The sequence below is a fragment of the Ranitomeya imitator genome, chromosome 1 (assembly GCF_032444005.1).
Source record: "Ranitomeya imitator isolate aRanImi1 chromosome 1, aRanImi1.pri, whole genome shotgun sequence".
Classification (NCBI taxonomy): domain Eukaryota; kingdom Metazoa; phylum Chordata; class Amphibia; order Anura; family Dendrobatidae; genus Ranitomeya; species Ranitomeya imitator.
Window position 1 is genome coordinate 1,044,714,127 of NC_091282.1, and position 16,571 is coordinate 1,044,730,697.

Here is a 16,571-nt window from a genome sequence, read left to right on the forward strand (position 1 = left end):
TCCAACAATCTTGAAGGAGTTCCCAGAGATGCTTAGCACTTGTTGGCCCTTTTGCCTTCACTCTGCGGTCCAGCTCACCCCAAACCATCTCGATTGGGTTCAGGTCTGGTGGCTGTGGAGTCCAGGTCATCTGGCGTAGCCCCCCACTCACTCTCCTTCTTGGTCAAATAGCACTTGTACAGCCTGGAGGTGTGTTTGGGGTCATTGTCCTGTTGAAAAATAAATGATGGTCCAACTAAACACAAACCGGATGGAATAGCATGCCGCTGCAAGATGCTGTGGTAGCCATGCTGGTTCATTATGCCTTCAATTTTGAATAAATCCCCAACAGTGTCACCAGCAAAGCACCCCCACACCATCACACCTCCTCCTCCATGCTTCACGGTGGGAACCAGGCATGTAGAGTCCATCCGTTCACTTTTTCTGCATCGCACAAAGACACGGTGGTTGGAACCAAAGATCTCAAATTTGGACTCATCAGACCAAAGCAGAGATTTCCACTGGTCTAATGTCCATTCCTTGTGTTCTTTAGCCCAAACAAGTCTCTTCTGCTTGTTGCCTGTCCTTAGCAGTGGTTTCCTAGCAGCTATTTTACGATGAAGGCCTGCTGCACAAAGTCTCCTCTTAACAGTTGTTGTAGAGATGTGTCTGCTGCTAGAACTCTGTGTGGCATTGACCTGGTCTCTAATCTGAGCTGCTGTTAACCTGCAATTTCTGAGGCTGGTGGCTCGGATAACCTTATCCTCAGAAGCAGAGGTGACTCTTGGTCTTCCTTTCCTGGGGCGGTCCTCATGTAAGCCAGTTTCTTTGTAGCGCTTGATGGTTTTTGCAACTGCACTTGGGGACACTTTCAAAGTTTTCCCAATTTTTCAGACTGACTGACCTTCATTTCTTAAAGTAATGATGGCCACTCATTTTTCTTTACTTAGCTGCTTTTTTCTTGCCATAATACAAATTCTAACAGTCTATTCAGTAGGACTATCAGCTGTGTATCCACCAGACTTCTGCTCAACACAACTGATGGTCCTAACCCCATTTATAAGGCAAGAAATCCCACTTAATAAACCTGACAGGACACACCTGTGAAGTGAAAACCATTCCCAGTGACTACCTCTTGAAGCTCATGAAGAGAATGCCAAGAGTGTGCAAAGCAGTCATCAAAGCAAAAGGTGGCTACTTTGAAGAACCTAGAATATAAGACATATTTTCAGTTGTTTCACACTTTTTTGTTAAGTATATATTTCTACATGTGTTAATTAATAGTTTTGATGCCTTCCGTGTGAATTTACAATTTTCATAGTAATGAAAATACAGAAAAATCTTTAAATGAGAAGGTGTGTCCAAACTTTTGGTCTGTACTGTATATATATACACAGACAATACATATATTATTATATATATATTGTATGTGCGTATAGAATATGACAACAGTATAGATCACATGTATTATGCTCTGTTTCCATGGCAATAGTTTCTGGGAGGAAAAAGATCTCCTTCTGCAGTTTCCGTGGAAACAATTCCCTACTGAGATAGGTGCCTTAGAGGGAAATGAGGTGAATGGCAATGAGAATGGCTACCCGTCTGATGAGGCGCGGGAGCGGGATTGGATGTCACTAAGGCAGACCTGCCATGCTATTAGGTGCTTTTTCAGGGGGCAGAGCAGCCGGCTGAGAGCACTGAATATGTGATGTTCTCCTTCGATGAAAGGAAAGTTTTAGTGTCCTAATTTTTACATGAACCAGACTGCAGACCTTTCCTTATGAGTGCTCCAGAACGCAGGCACCTGTACTCTGGATATTGCTTATAGTGCTTACTTTGTAGCTAACGGTAAATATGTTTCCAATTTTCTGCATATTATAAATTGCTACAATACTAGGCTATGCTTTGATGTTATGTCTATGTGCTGCATGGTATATATATGTATTTGTGCACTCTTATGTGTCATACTTTTATTACTTGTACACATAAGTGCTATGTAGTGTTTTTTTCTCTTTTTTGTCTCTTTTTTTGCCACATATCTATAGTTAATTGTGATTTCTTGTCTTAATCTTACTATATTCTGAAGTTCTATTTCCAAGTCATTTATAAATAAAATTCATATTATTTCCATATAAAAATAAAGCAAACATGGCTTACATTCACTTTCACTTTGATTTTGTTTTCTGCATATTTAGCTTATTTTAATAATTCTTAGGAATGATTAGGATAGGTCATCAATGTCTGATCGGTCGGGGTCCAATCTATTGATTTGAATAGGAGGCAGATGTGCAGTTCCCTGCCACGGCCACTATCAGAGAGGGAGCAGTTCCATAATTGAGCAGGTCCAGCTGGCGGCTGACACCAAGAACAGCTGATTGGTGGAGTGCCAGGTGTTGGACCCCGACCAATCAGACAGTGATGACCAATCCTAAGGTCATCAATGATAAAGTAGTGGACACCCTTTTTAACAAAGAAAGAGGTCGTCTAAATGACAATTTCTAACACTACTACATTAGTTTATCAGTAATTTTTCAGCCTTCCGTAGTCTGCATTACCGGGATGTTCATTTTCTAAAATAATAATGTTGCAGTTTGAAATGCAATTTTATTATTATTGGACTCTACTGTCAGATGTTCATTTACTTAACAAAGTCTTTACTAATAACCTCATTTTATCATCTAAATTCTATATTCTAAGAATGCTACTCTGATATTCAAATCTTTCAGGGTATGTTTCCACGGTCAGGAAACGCTGCGGATTGAACGCTGAGTACAGCCGCATTGTCCAATCCACAGCGGTCAGAAGTCACAGTATAGTGGAGGGGATTTTATGAAATCCCATTTCCACTATGCGTGCACGGATGCCTCCGGCTTCCCTGCGTATATGCACATGCGGTGCGTCTTTCTAGACCGCAGCATGTCCATATCACAATCCAATGTGTAGGATGCGCTGATTCCGCATGGTTCAATGAACACATGCGAAATCACCAGGCGCACAAAAGCCGGCAGCGCATTGGACGCAGCGGACATGTGCATCCAAAGCGCTGCCAATACTGACAGTGGAAACATACCCAAAAAGATCAGTCTGATGAGGAAATTGCACCGAACTGTTGGGAAAGGTCCCATTTCAAACAATGAAATGATTTCCTCCATCATTTTCCAACTGACATTTTAGTTAAATTCTGCATAAAAATTACAATAAAAAAGCCTCGGCTGTCCATTGACCAAAGATGACACTTCCCAAATTGCTTGATGAAACAGTCACAAGCTATTTTGTTGTCTATCAATATCATATTTGGCTTCTCTGACTGTAGACGGACATGATATATGCAGCTCTAAAGGATGGAGATTCCATCATGTATAGCTCGGTTTCTCAGTTTACTGTGAATAATTGCATAGTATTCTTACCTGCAGTGAAGCCTGAATTTTCTAGAATAGTCATGTTTCTTTTGTAGGGTGTATATGTTTTTTTTCCTTAATCTCACTGGTATCATAATTTCATCTATATTTTTCTATATGTATGTAGACTTAGAAAGTGACTTGGTTACCAGAATTTGGTACATATGAAATAGCTGCTTATTAATGTGAGCTTTTAACAAATAAAGATTAGAAACAGCCTCATAATTAGTATTTATAGAACAGAATATTACCAGCGGATAATAAGGACAGAATAATACCAGCAATTTGTCATTTCTAATTTTGCACATGACAATGCAGCCCAGATCTTCTATGACAATCAGTTATTCCCTCTTATAGATACACTGCATATTAATTTCCAGCAAATAACAAGATGTGTGGTTTTAAGTATCTACTGTTAAATATATATATACAGGTCCTTCTCAAAAAATTTGCATATAGTGTTAAATTTCATTATTTACCATAATGTAATGATTACAATTAAACTTTCATATATTATAGATTCATTATCCACCAACTGAAATTTGTCAGGTCTTTTATTGTTTTAATACTGATGATTTTGGCATACAACTCCTGATAACCCAAAAAACCTGTCTCAATAAATTAGCATATCAAGAAAAGGTTCTCTAAACGACCTATTACCCTAATCTTCTGAATCAACTAATTAACTCTAAACACATGCAAAATATACCTGAGGCTTTTATAAACTCCCTGCCTGGTTCATTACTCAAAACCCCCATCATGGGTAAGACTAGCGACCTGACAGATGTCAAGAAGGCCATCATTGACACCCTCAAGCAAGAGGGTAAGACCCAGAAAGAAATTTCTCAACAAATAGGCTGTTCCCAGAGTGCTGTATCAAGGCACCTCAATGGTAAGTCTGTTGGAAGGAAACAATGTGGCAGAAAACGCTGTACAACGAGAAGAGGAGACCGGACCCTGAGGAAGATTGTGGAGAAGGACCGATTCCAGACCTTGGGGAACCTGAGGAAGCAGTGGACTGAGTCTGGTGTGGAAACATCCAGAGCCACCGTGCACAGGCGTGTGCAGGAAATGGGCTACAGGTGCCGCATTCCCCAGGTAAAGCCACTTTTGAACCATAAACAGTGGCAGAGGCGCCTGACCTGGGCTACAGAGAAGCAGCACTGGACTGTTGCTAAGTGGTCCCAAGTACTTTTTTCTGATGAAAGCAAATTTTGCATGTCATTCGGAAATCAAGGTGCCAGAGTCTGGAGGAAGACTGGGGAGAAGGAAATGCCAAAATGCCTGAAGTCCAGTGTCAAGTACCCACAGTCAGTGATGGTGTGGGGTGCCATGTCAGCTGCTGGTGTTGGTCCACTGTGTTTCATCAAGGGCAGGGTCAATGCAGCTAGCTATCAGGAGATTTTGGAGCACTTCATGCTTCCATCGGCTGAAATGCTTTATGGAGATGAAGATTTCATTTTTCAGCACGACCTGGCACCTGCTCACAGTGCCAAAACCACTGGTAAATGGTTTACTGACCATGGTATTACTGTGCTCAATTGGCCTGCCAACTCTCCTGACCTGAACCCCATAGAGAATCTGTGGGATATTGTGAAAAGAAAGTTGAGAGACGCAAGACCCAACACTCTGGATGAGCTTAAGGCCGCTATTGAAGCATCCTGGGCCTCCATAACATCTCAGCAGTGTCACAGGCTGATTGCCTCCATGCCACGCCGCATTGAAGCAGTCATTTCTGCCAAAGGATTCCCGACCAAGTATTGAGTGCATAACTGAACATTATTATTTGATGTTTTTTTTGTTTGTTATTAAAAAACACTTTTATTTGATTGGATGGGTGAAATATGCTAATTTATTGAGACAGGTTTTTTGGGTTATCAGGAGTTGTATGCCAAAATCATCAGTATTAAAACAATAAAAGACCTGACAAATTTCAGTTGGTGGATAATGAATCTATAATATATGAAAGTTTAATTGTAATCATTACATTATGGTAAATAATGAAATTTAACACTATATGCTAATTTTTTTAGAAGGACCTGTATATATATATATATATATATTTTTTTTTTTTTTTTTTTTAACTAAAGTGTGCCAGTGTATAGCCCTGCAAAATGTGTAAAAGAAAACTGATTCCAAAATAATACATACCGTACTTTAAACTTTTGTCCAGGTGACAGCAGCCCGAACATGGGATGTGGTATATGGCCGCACAGACATTGTTCTTCATGTTACCCATCCAGGAACATTGCTGTATAAAACATCTCCTGTAATTAGGTGACATCTTGTAAGAAAGTATTTCATTGTCACATATGTAGTTGTATTGTTGCGCAGCCATAAGTAGCATTTGTAGACAAACTCCAAGAATACGGTAACATTTTTGGTTCCTACTGGTACCCGTGAGCAATACACAGACATTCATAGCCAATTTTAAGTGAAATGACAGCGGGACTCAAGAGTTTCATGGAGCTCAGAGACACATCAGCGTTTTTCTACAGATTTTTGGCCATTTCCAAAGAAAAATGTTCCCTTCGTATGGCCTAACTTTATGGCCCTTACTACTGGTTTCTGTTTACACTTTACTGAATGTATAGCCTCAACATTATATTTTCAGGAATTGTGAGTATTAAAAAGTATAATAAACCTTCTTTTTTCAATAAAGTGTTTTAAAAAATGACATCCATCTGACCTATTAAAGTCTATGGACTCATTCAGCTTAAAGAAGCCTCATCAAATGTGTATTCTGCAATCAAGTCTAATTAGGTGACGGTGTGTCAGTATTAAACTATTTACCCATCACCGTATTTTCTGGTCTCCGGCACCACTCCGGTCCCACACGACCGCGCTGCAGGAATGGCGGTTCACAGAGCGTCTACTATGTGGGGCTGTTTCACCAGTATGGGAACTCATTCAGACATCCTTTTTTCACATACTTGTGTGGTCTGACAGCTGGAACACATGGCTACAATAATCTATAGAGCCGTTCACATATGTGTCACCGAAAAAAAAAACACGAAAACTTGATGAAAATCGGATGAAAAATACTGATGACACTAAGATCGTTTTTTTTTATTTTGCGTATGTAAGAAATCACAGACGTCTGAATGAGGTCTAAGACTGAGACGGAGAATGAGGCTACATAGACTTACATAGGGGTGGAGCCGCATATTCATTACTGTAATAAGCGGCACCACGTGACCGCTCATACAGGACAAGCAGCGACGCTGAGAGGATGTAAGCGCCGAGGGAGCTGGGTAAGTATTTTAATGCCAGCGGGGGGGGGAGCACAGGGGGTGGGAGGGGGCAGATTACCGGCAACTTTATTTTAAAAACAAAAATAAATAAAAAAAAAAGACTATTCATTCCTTCTTTCCAGCAAACGCTGCTGGGAAGAAGGGATGAATACCGGCTTCAGCACCACACGCAGGGGACAGCGCTTAACTCTAGCACTGTCTCCTGCACGGTCTGTGTGGTCCTCAGTCGGCACACGGGCGGCACACGGCTGCTGCACGTGTGCCACATTGATGTTCAACGTAAGCACACGGACACACGGACACGGATAATTCCGGTACCGGAATTATCTGGACGTGTGAGACTGGCCTAACATGCATAATTGAGTCGGGGTACAGAATAAACATTTATAAGACATCAGCAGACTTCCCTTGCTCCAAATCTGTTTCACACATGTGAGCAAAGCCTTAACCCCTTTCTGCCAGCTGACGGAATAGTACGTCAGCTGGCAGATCCCCTGCTTTGAGGTGGGCTCCGGCGGTGAGCCCACCTCAAAGCCGCGACATGTCAGCTGTTTTGTACAGCTGACATGTGCGCGCAATGAGCGCGAGCGGAATCGCAATCCGCCCGCGCCCATTAACTAGTTAAATGCCGCCGTCAAGCGCTGACAGCGGCATTTAACTAGCGCTCCCGGCCGCGCGGCCGGAAGTGCTCACACTGCGGACCCCCGTCACATGATCGGGGGTCAGCAGTGCATCGCCATAACAACCAGAGGTCTCCTTGAGACCTCTATGGTTGTTGATGGCCGATTGCTTTGAGCGCCACCGTGTGGTCGGCGTTCAAAGCAACCCTGCATTTCTGCTACATAGAGGTGATCTGTACTTCACCTCTATGTAGCAGAGCCGATCGAGTTATGCATGCTTCTAGCCTCCCACGGAGGCTATTGAAGCATGCCAAAATTTAAAAAAAAAAGTGATTAAAAATATAAAAAAAATAAAAAATATATAAAAGTTCAAATCACCCCCCTTTCGCCCCAATCAAAATAAAACAATTAAAAAAAAATCAAACATACACATATTTGGTATCGCCGCGTTCAGAATCGCCCGATCTATCAATAAAAACAAAGGATTAACCTGACCGCTAAATGACGTAGTGAGAAAAAAAATCAAAACACCAAAATTACGTTTTTTTGGTCGCCGCGACATTGCATTAAAATGCAATAACGGGCGATCAAAAGAACGTATCTACACCAAAATGGTATCATTAAAAACGCCAGCTCGGCACACAAAAAATAAGCCCTCACCTGACCCCAGATCACGAAAATTGGAGACGCTACGGGTATCGGAAAATCGCGCATTTTTTTTTTTTTTTTTTTTTTAGCAAAATTTGGAATTTTTTTTCACCACTTAGGTAAAAAATAACCTAGTCATGTTTGGTGTCTATGAACTCGTAATGACCTGGAGAATCATAATGGCAGGTCAGTTTTAGCATTTAGTGAACCTAGCAAAAAAGCCAAAAAAACAAATGTGAGATTGCACTTTTTTTGCAATTTCATCACACTTGGAATTTTTTTTCCCATTTTCTGTTACATGGCATGGTAAAATCAATGGTATTGTTCAAAAGTACATCTCGTCCCGCAAAAAATAAGCCCTCACATGGCCATATTGACGGAAAAACAAAAAAGTTACGGCTCTGGGAAGGAGGGGAGCGAAAAACGAAAATGAAAAAGCGGAAAAAGCTCCGGGGGTGAAGGGGTTAATATGTCCAGCTATAACAGATAATTTCTTAAAATAATAATAATATATTTTAATTCTATAGCATAGCACTTTCCAATTCAGAGGGGACAAGTACAGACAAAATCAGACATTAAAGTAGCATATAATACAACACGTACAAAGAAGACTGAGAGCTCGAAAACAGGTTTAGGCTACGTTCCCACGATGACATTTGGTACTTTAGAAAAATTGCAAGTAACCTATTTTACTTAATGGGTGCAGAATATCTGCAACATCAAAAACTCTCCAAAAACCCATCGTGGGAACATAGTCTTAGAGTTTTCTGTAAAGTTATCATATGTAAAGATCCTTGATGGCAGGGATAATTCATTAATCACACCAGGGCTATATTATGAAGTACAGTTAGCGCATACACTATATATCATATATCTGGAGGCAACCATATAAATGAAAAGGACACATATCACACAAGATGCAGTGAGTAAAAGCCTCTGAATCTTATTTAAGCACAATTCTGAATGTCATGTCACATAAGGTTCTATTGTGGGATAGTACAATGCAGAAAACAATGGCAATTGTGTGGCTAAATGAGGCGAAGGGAAATATCAGACAAGCAGCATGTTACTGCTGTTCTCTCTGATGCAGCAGCTTTCTGTGATAGATCCCATCATTCCTATTCCATTTGCAGGCAGGAGGTGGTGGAGAACATTGCTGGCATCACATGAGTGTGTGAAAGCCTGAGGCAGCAGGGAGGTCACATCTGACAGATGCAGAGGATGCAGGCAGCATGCAGGGCCAGTAGCCACACTGCAGTCTGCCATTCTCCAGCAGAAAGACACATCTCATCCAAATCATCAAAGTCATCTCTCTTCTTCTCCTGGAGCAGCCACTGGATCTTTGTGTCTCCTAAATGTGAGTAATCAATGTTCCCATCCCATCTTACATATATCAACGCTTTATATATCCTGCATGCATTGATAGGATGTGCGGCAAGGACATGGTTAATAGCAAGGCATTTGTAGGCTGCAGGATGGTCATTATTGTAATGGAAAAACATTTATGACGGAATTTCTGTATGAATGGGGCTTTACTTGTAGGTTTCTAAGAGATTGCTACTGTATCTCTCTGAACATTGTCCTCAATCACCGAGTGTGGTTGTCAAGGTGGTCCGCCTGCGTCTGTGTGACCTTGTGGCCAGAGGATGCCATTGCTTAGTACTTCTTTTTTGCCGCAGTTTTGGTTTGTTTTGCCTTGTCTAGACATACATGGTTGATTTGCCTTGTGTAACCTTCAGCCTTTGATGACTTGTGTTCGCTGGGAAAATGCAGACAGTGACGAGGGGGGTCTCAAAGTTTCAGGGGTGCACAACAGAGTTATTTTGCTATTTAGTCTGGAGTCACATTTTTTTGATTGCGCATTTCAGAATTACTCTCATGCACAATGGACATTTCTGAAATGTTAAGGCTTTGTTCACACCACATTCTTGTCTGGATTTAAAAAAAAAAAACTTCTACACTAAATGGACAAAAGTATTGCGACACCTATACATTACACCTGCTGGGGCTTTTATGGCATCTCATTCGGAATCCATGGGCAGGAATATGGAGTTGGTTGCCACTTTTCAGCTAGAATAACTTCCACTGTTCTGGAAAGGCTTTCTACCTGATTTTAGAGGGTTTCTGAGGGAATATTTGTCCATTCTTCCGGAAGAACATTTCTGAGGTTAGACACTGATGTTGGCTGAGAGAACCTGGCTCACTAGTTCATCCCTGGGTGAAGTCAGGGCTCTTTTCAGGCCAGTCATGTTTGTCCACACCAAACTCACCCGAGCATGCCATTATGGACCTTGCTTGGTGCATTGGGTGGGTCACAATCATGCTGGACCGGAAAGGGGGCTTCATCAAACAATTCTCACAAATCTGGAAGCATACAATTATCCAAAATGTATTTGCATGCTGAAGCACTAAGCTGCCCCTTCACTGGAACTAAGGGTCCAAACTTAAAACCCAGAATAACAAGCCAATAGCATTATCCCTCCTCCACCTAACTTTACAGCTGGCACAATGCAGTCAGGCACCTAACGTTCTCCTACATTCATAAATGCAGACTTGTCCATCTGACTATCAGATAGAGGAGCATGAGTTGTCTCTCGACAGAACACATTTCCGCTATTCCAGAAACCAGTGATGTCTTTGTTAACTTCGCTCCATCCACCTCTTGGCATTGTGCTTGGTGATGTAAGGCTTGCATCCAGCGGTTTGGCCATGGAAACCCGTGTCATGAAGTTCCTGATGCACAACTCTCATACTGACATTGAAGCGTAACAAATCTGCTTCTTTCTCTGCCAAAATTGATCAGTCATTATCAGAGTTGTCAGTTCTGAGGTAAAATCTGTAGTCAGTGAGGAGAGACTTTCCCATTACTGAGAGAGGAGATGGCAGGCGCTACTGAAAGGACTCTATGTAGATGGGAGGAGGGAGGAGCTTTGCCTGTAGCTCCTCCCTCCTCCATAAAACCTCATCACAGGGGTGGGGAATCTGTTTTCTGCCAAGGGCCGTTTGGATATTTAGACCATCCTACAAATCACGTGCTAACTCCGCCCACAAAGTACGTCCTGACGATGGCGCTGCTGTCAGAATGTAATCTTTCATTGCAGCGCCTCAGCATTCAGTAGTGAACACAGAGTAAAAAAAAAATTAATGGCCAGCGGCCAACAAAATACACTGAACACTGTGGTTCCTGGGAATCTTCCCTGGATTGTGGTAGGAAACACGCAAACACAGGGAGCACATACAAACTCCTTGCACATGTTGTCCTTGGTGGGATTTGATCCCAGAACCCAATTGCTATAAAGCAACAGTATTACCCACTGAGCCAACATGCTGCCCGTTACAAAGCTGCTTATTTTCATGTGTATTATTGATTAATAAAATAAAAATGAAAACTTAATTCTAGGGTAGCTTTGTATCGTAGCAGTTATTGAGTCAGCAGAGCATTGGTGACATTTCTGCGCTGTGCGCCTCAGCACTCGGTGACCCTGATCTGTAACTTTATGTGGTCTTCACTTCGAGGCCGAGTTTCTGTGGCTCCTAAACACTTCCACTTTTCAATAATACCACTCACAATTGATCATCATGGAATATTTAGGTGGGAAGAAATTTCATGAACTGACTAGTAATACAGGACCACACTTAAATTCAATTAGTTCTTTTGGGCGACCCATTAGTTAAGAAATCTTTGTAATGGCACCAAACGAAGATGTGTGTCCCAATACTTTTGTCCATAAAGCGTCTATGCTATGTATTACTCAATGGCTTCTAATGTAAAAGTGTATTGTTTGGAAAGCCGGCTGACTTGTTTTTGCCTGAATAACATAGTAACATAGTAACATAGTTAGTAAGGCCGAAAAAAGACATTTGTCCATCCAGTTCAGCCTATATTCCATCATAATAAATACCCAGATCTACGTCCTTCTACAGAACCTAATAATTGTATGATACAATATTGTTCTGCTCCAGGAAGACATCCAGGCCTCTCTTGAACCCCTCGACTGAGTTCGCCATCACCACCTCCTCAGGCAAGCAATTCCAGATTCTCACTGCCCTAACAGTAAAGAATCCTCTTCTATGTTGGTGGAAAAACCTTCTCTCCTCCAGACGCAAAGAATGCCCCCTTGTGCCCGTCACCTTCCTTGGTATAAACAGATCCTCAGCGAGATATTTGTATTGTCCCCTTATATACTTATACATGGTTATTAGATCGCCCCTCAGTCGTCTTTTTTCTAGACTAAATAATCCTAATTTCGCTAATCTATCTGGGTATTGTAGTTCTCCCATCCCCTTTATTAATTTTGTTGCCCTCCTTTGTACTCTCTCTAGTTCCATTATATCCTTCCTGAGCACCGGTGCCCAAAACTGGACACAGTACTCCATGTGCGGTCTAACTAGGGATTTGTACAGAGGCAGTATAATGCTCTCATCATGTGTATCCAGACCTCTTTTAATGCACCCCATGATCCTGTTTGCCTTGGCAGCTGCTGCCTGGCACTGGCTGCTCCAGGTAAGTTTATCATTAACTAGGATCCCCAAGTCCTTCTCCCTGTCAGATTTACCCAGTGGTTTCCCGTTCAGTGTGTAATGGTGATATTGATTCCCTCTTCCCATGTGTATAACCTTACATTTATCATTGTTAAACCTCATCTGCCACCTTTCAGCCCAAGTTTCCAACTTATCCAGATCCATCTGTAGCAGAATACTATCTTCTCTTGTATTAACTGCTTTACATAGTTTTGTATCATCTGCAAATATCGATATTTTACTGTGTAAACCTTCTACCAGATCATTAATGAATATGTTGAAGAGAACAGGTCCCAATACTGACCCCTGCGGTACCCCACTGGTCACAGCGACCCAGTTAGAGACTATACCATTTATAACCACCCTCTGCTTTCTATCACTAAGCCAGTTACTAACCCATTTACACACATTTTCCCCCAGACCAAGCATTCTCATTTTGTGTACCAACCTCTTGTGCGGCACGGTATCAAACGCTTTGGAAAAATCGAGATATACCACGTCCAATGACTCACCGTGGTCCAGTCTATAGCTTACCTCTTCATAAAAACTGATTAGATTGGTTTGACAGGAGCGATTTCTTATAAACCCATGCTGATATGGAGTTAAACAGTTATTCTCATTGAGATAATCCAGAATAACATCCCTCAGAAACCCTTCAAATATTTTACCAACAATAGAGGTTAGACTTACTGGCCTATAATTTCCAGGTTCACTTTTAGAGCCCTTTTTGAATATTGGCACCACATTTGCTATGCGCCAGTCCTGCGGAACAGACCCTGTCGCTATAGAGTCACTAAAAATAAGAAATAATGGTTTATCTATTACATTACTTAGTTCTCTTAGTACTCGTGGGTGTATGCCATCCGGACCCGGAGATTTATCTATTTTAATCTTATTTAGCCGGTTTCGCACCTCTTCTTGGGTTAGATTGGTGACCCTTAATATAGGGTTTTCATTGTTTCTTGGGATTTCACCTAGCATTTCATTTTCCACCGTGAATATCGTGGAGAAGAAGGTGTTTAATATGTTAGCTTTTTCCTCGTCATCTACAACCATTCTTTCCTCACTATTTTTTAAGGGGCCTACATTTTCAGTTTTTATTCTTTTACTATTGATATAGTTGAAGAACAGTTTGGGATTAGTTTTACTCTCCTTAGCAATGTGCTTCTCTGTTTCCTTTAAGAAATAAGTTTCTTGGATTAATAAGAAATTGAAAGTAAAAAAAAATGTAATGTTAAAATGTATTTTTCTAATTGAAGTATATGGTTAATTGCTTGTTGAGATCAGTGAGTTGGTCATTTTAGTACAAAAAAAGAGTAGAAAATGAAAGCTAGGTTTTGGTTGGTGTCCATAGCAAATTTCAACTTAATGTCTCATGTATCTCAACTTTTCCTGCAAGAGCCACAGGCTGTGAATGGGGCAATAAGACATGGTCTACAGCTAATGCTCTACCTAGACGTGACCTCGTGGAAACAGCAAGCCAGCAATCTGTAGGGGTCTCAGCGGTCAGACCACCCCTCATCCACCATTTATCACCTATATAGATAGTTGCTATATGTTTCTGCAGGAATAAGTGTTTTAAGGGCTTTAATAATTACACCATAAAATAACCGCAATAAACAGAGTAAATCTATGTACTGTATAAGTGTGTAAATAATATATACTACTATCAATGTTTTTATTGATCTGTTATTGTAATGCTGTGGTATTACATTTCGCCTCTTGATGGATTGTAAATCTGCCTATGACGTCACAACTCTCAAAGGGAATATTCTATTCTGTGAACATAAGAACGCTTTTCTAGTGTCATATATACTTGGCTTCAGTTAATTTCTTGCTTTGTCTAAAAAAAACTTACATTTTTTAGGGGGGGATCATGGAATTTCTGTTTTAGCACCACAGTGTTGTTTTTTTTTTATAGTAAGTATATTATATTAATATATTAAAGACAACCTGACATCTGATATATGTCTGGCACTGGCTGTGGGATCTGAGCCATGTACAGGTCCTTCTCAAAAAATTAGCATATAGTGTTAAATTTCATTATTTACCATAATGTAATGATTACAATTAAACTTTCATATATTATAGATTCATTATCCACCAACTGAAATTTGTCAGGTCTTTTATTGTTTTAATACTGATAATTTTGGCATACAACTCCTGATAACCCAAAAAACCTGTCTCAATAAATTAGCATATTTCACCCATCCAATCAAATAAAAGTGTTTTTTAATAACAAACAAAAAAACCAACAAATAATAATGTTCAGTTATGCACTCAATACTTGGTCGGGAATCCTTTGGCAGAAATGACTGCTTCAATGCGGCGTGGCATGGAGGCAATCAGCCTGTGACACTGCTGAGATGTTATGGAGGCCCAGGATGCTTCAATAGCGGCCTTAAGCTCATCCAGAGTGTTGGGTCTTGCGTCTCTCAACTTTCTCTTCACAATATCCCACAGATTCTCTATGGGGTTCAGGTCAGGAGAGTTGGCAGGCCAATTGAGCACAGTAATACCATGGTCAGTAAACCATTTACCAGTGGTTTTGGCACTGTGAGCAGGTGCCAGGTCGTGCTGAAAAATGAAATCTTCATCTCCATAAAGCATTTCAGCCGATGGAAGCATGAAGTGCTCCAAAATCTCCTGATAGCTAGCTGCATTGACCCTGCCCTTGATGAAACACAGTGGACCAACACCAGCAGCTGACATGGCACCCCACACCATCACTGACTGTGGGTACTTGACACTGGACTTCAGGCATTTTGGCATTTCCTTCTCCCCAGTCTTCCTCCAGACTCTGGCACCTTGATTTCCGAATGACATGCAAAATTTGCTTTCATCAGAAAAAAGTACTTGGGACCACTTAGCAACAGTCCAGTGCTGCTTCTCTGTAGCTCAAAAGTGGCTTTACCTGGGGAATGCGGCACCTGTAGCCCATTTCCTGCACACGCCTGTGCACGGTGGCTCTGGATGTTTCCACACCAGACTCAGTCCACTGCTTCCTCAGGTTCCCCAAGGTCTGGAATCGGTCCTTCTCCACAATCTTCCTCAGGGTCCGGTCTCCTCTTCTCGTTGTACAGCGTTTTCTGCCACATTGTTTCCTTCCAACAGACTTACCATTGAGGTGCCTTGATACAGCACTCTGGGAACAGCCTATTTGTTGAGAAATTTCTTTCTGGGTCTTACCCTCTTGCTTGAGGGTGTCAATGATGGCCTTCTTGACATCTGTCAGGTCGCTAGTCTTACCCATGATGGGGGTTTTGAGTAATGAACCAGGCAGGGAGTTTATAAAAGCCTCAGGTATCTTTTGCATGTGTTTAGAGTTAATTAGTTGATTCAGAAGATTAGGGTAATAGGTCGTTTAGAGAACCTTTTCTTGATATGCTAATTTATTGAGACAGGTTTTTTGGGTTATCAGGAGTTGTATGCCAAAATCATCAGTATTAAAACAATAAAAGACCTGACAAATTTCAGTTGGTGGATAATGAATCTATAATATATGAAAGTTTAATTGTAATCATTACATTATGGTAAAATGTAATGTAAAATGAAATTTAACACTATATGCTAATTTTTTGAGAAGGACCTGTATGTCTGACAGTGAAACACTGCGATGTTTCAGAGAGAAACATACGTGTAATAGTCGCTGGGGTCCGAGCTGCACGGCGGACGAGTCGGAGAGGTGGGTGCTCCACAGCTTCTCTCCGCCCTCTACCCTGGATTGTCACACATGTAGGTAGAGACTTAGGCTACTTTCACACTAGCGTCGGCACAGGGCCGTCGCTATGCGTCGGCCCGACGTGCCGACAAGCGTTGTGAAAATAATGTCCGACGTGGGCAGCGGAAGCAGTCTTACGACGCTTCCGTTGGACGTGGGGCCATATGTCGCAATGCATCGCTAATGTTAGTCTATGGGGAAAAACGCAACCTGCAGACAACTTCGCAGGATGCATTTTTTCTCCTAAATGACGCATTGCGACGTACAGCCAAAAACGCTTGTGTGAAAGTAGCCTTATCAGTCCCTGGCAGTGAACGGGGAGACGTCACCCCTACGACTAGTGTACAGTGCGGCTCAGTCCCCGCCGGCTACTATTTTCTTTGAAATACCGCAGGGTTTCAGAGACAAACATACCTGGCTGATGTCACAC

At 41.5% G+C, this 16,571-nt stretch overlaps 1 protein-coding gene across 1 annotated transcript in view; it reads left to right on the forward strand.

Moving 5' to 3' along the window:
* Positions 1-8,925: 8,925 nt before the first annotated feature.
* TRIM2 (tripartite motif containing 2) overlaps positions 8,926-16,571 on the forward strand; it is a 202,125-nt gene continuing 194,479 nt past the window's right edge. Inside the window, exon 1 of the mRNA XM_069744090.1 lies at positions 8,926-9,256. The gene's annotated coding sequence lies outside the window, so the exon portion shown is untranslated. The remainder of the gene's footprint in view (positions 9,257-16,571) is intronic.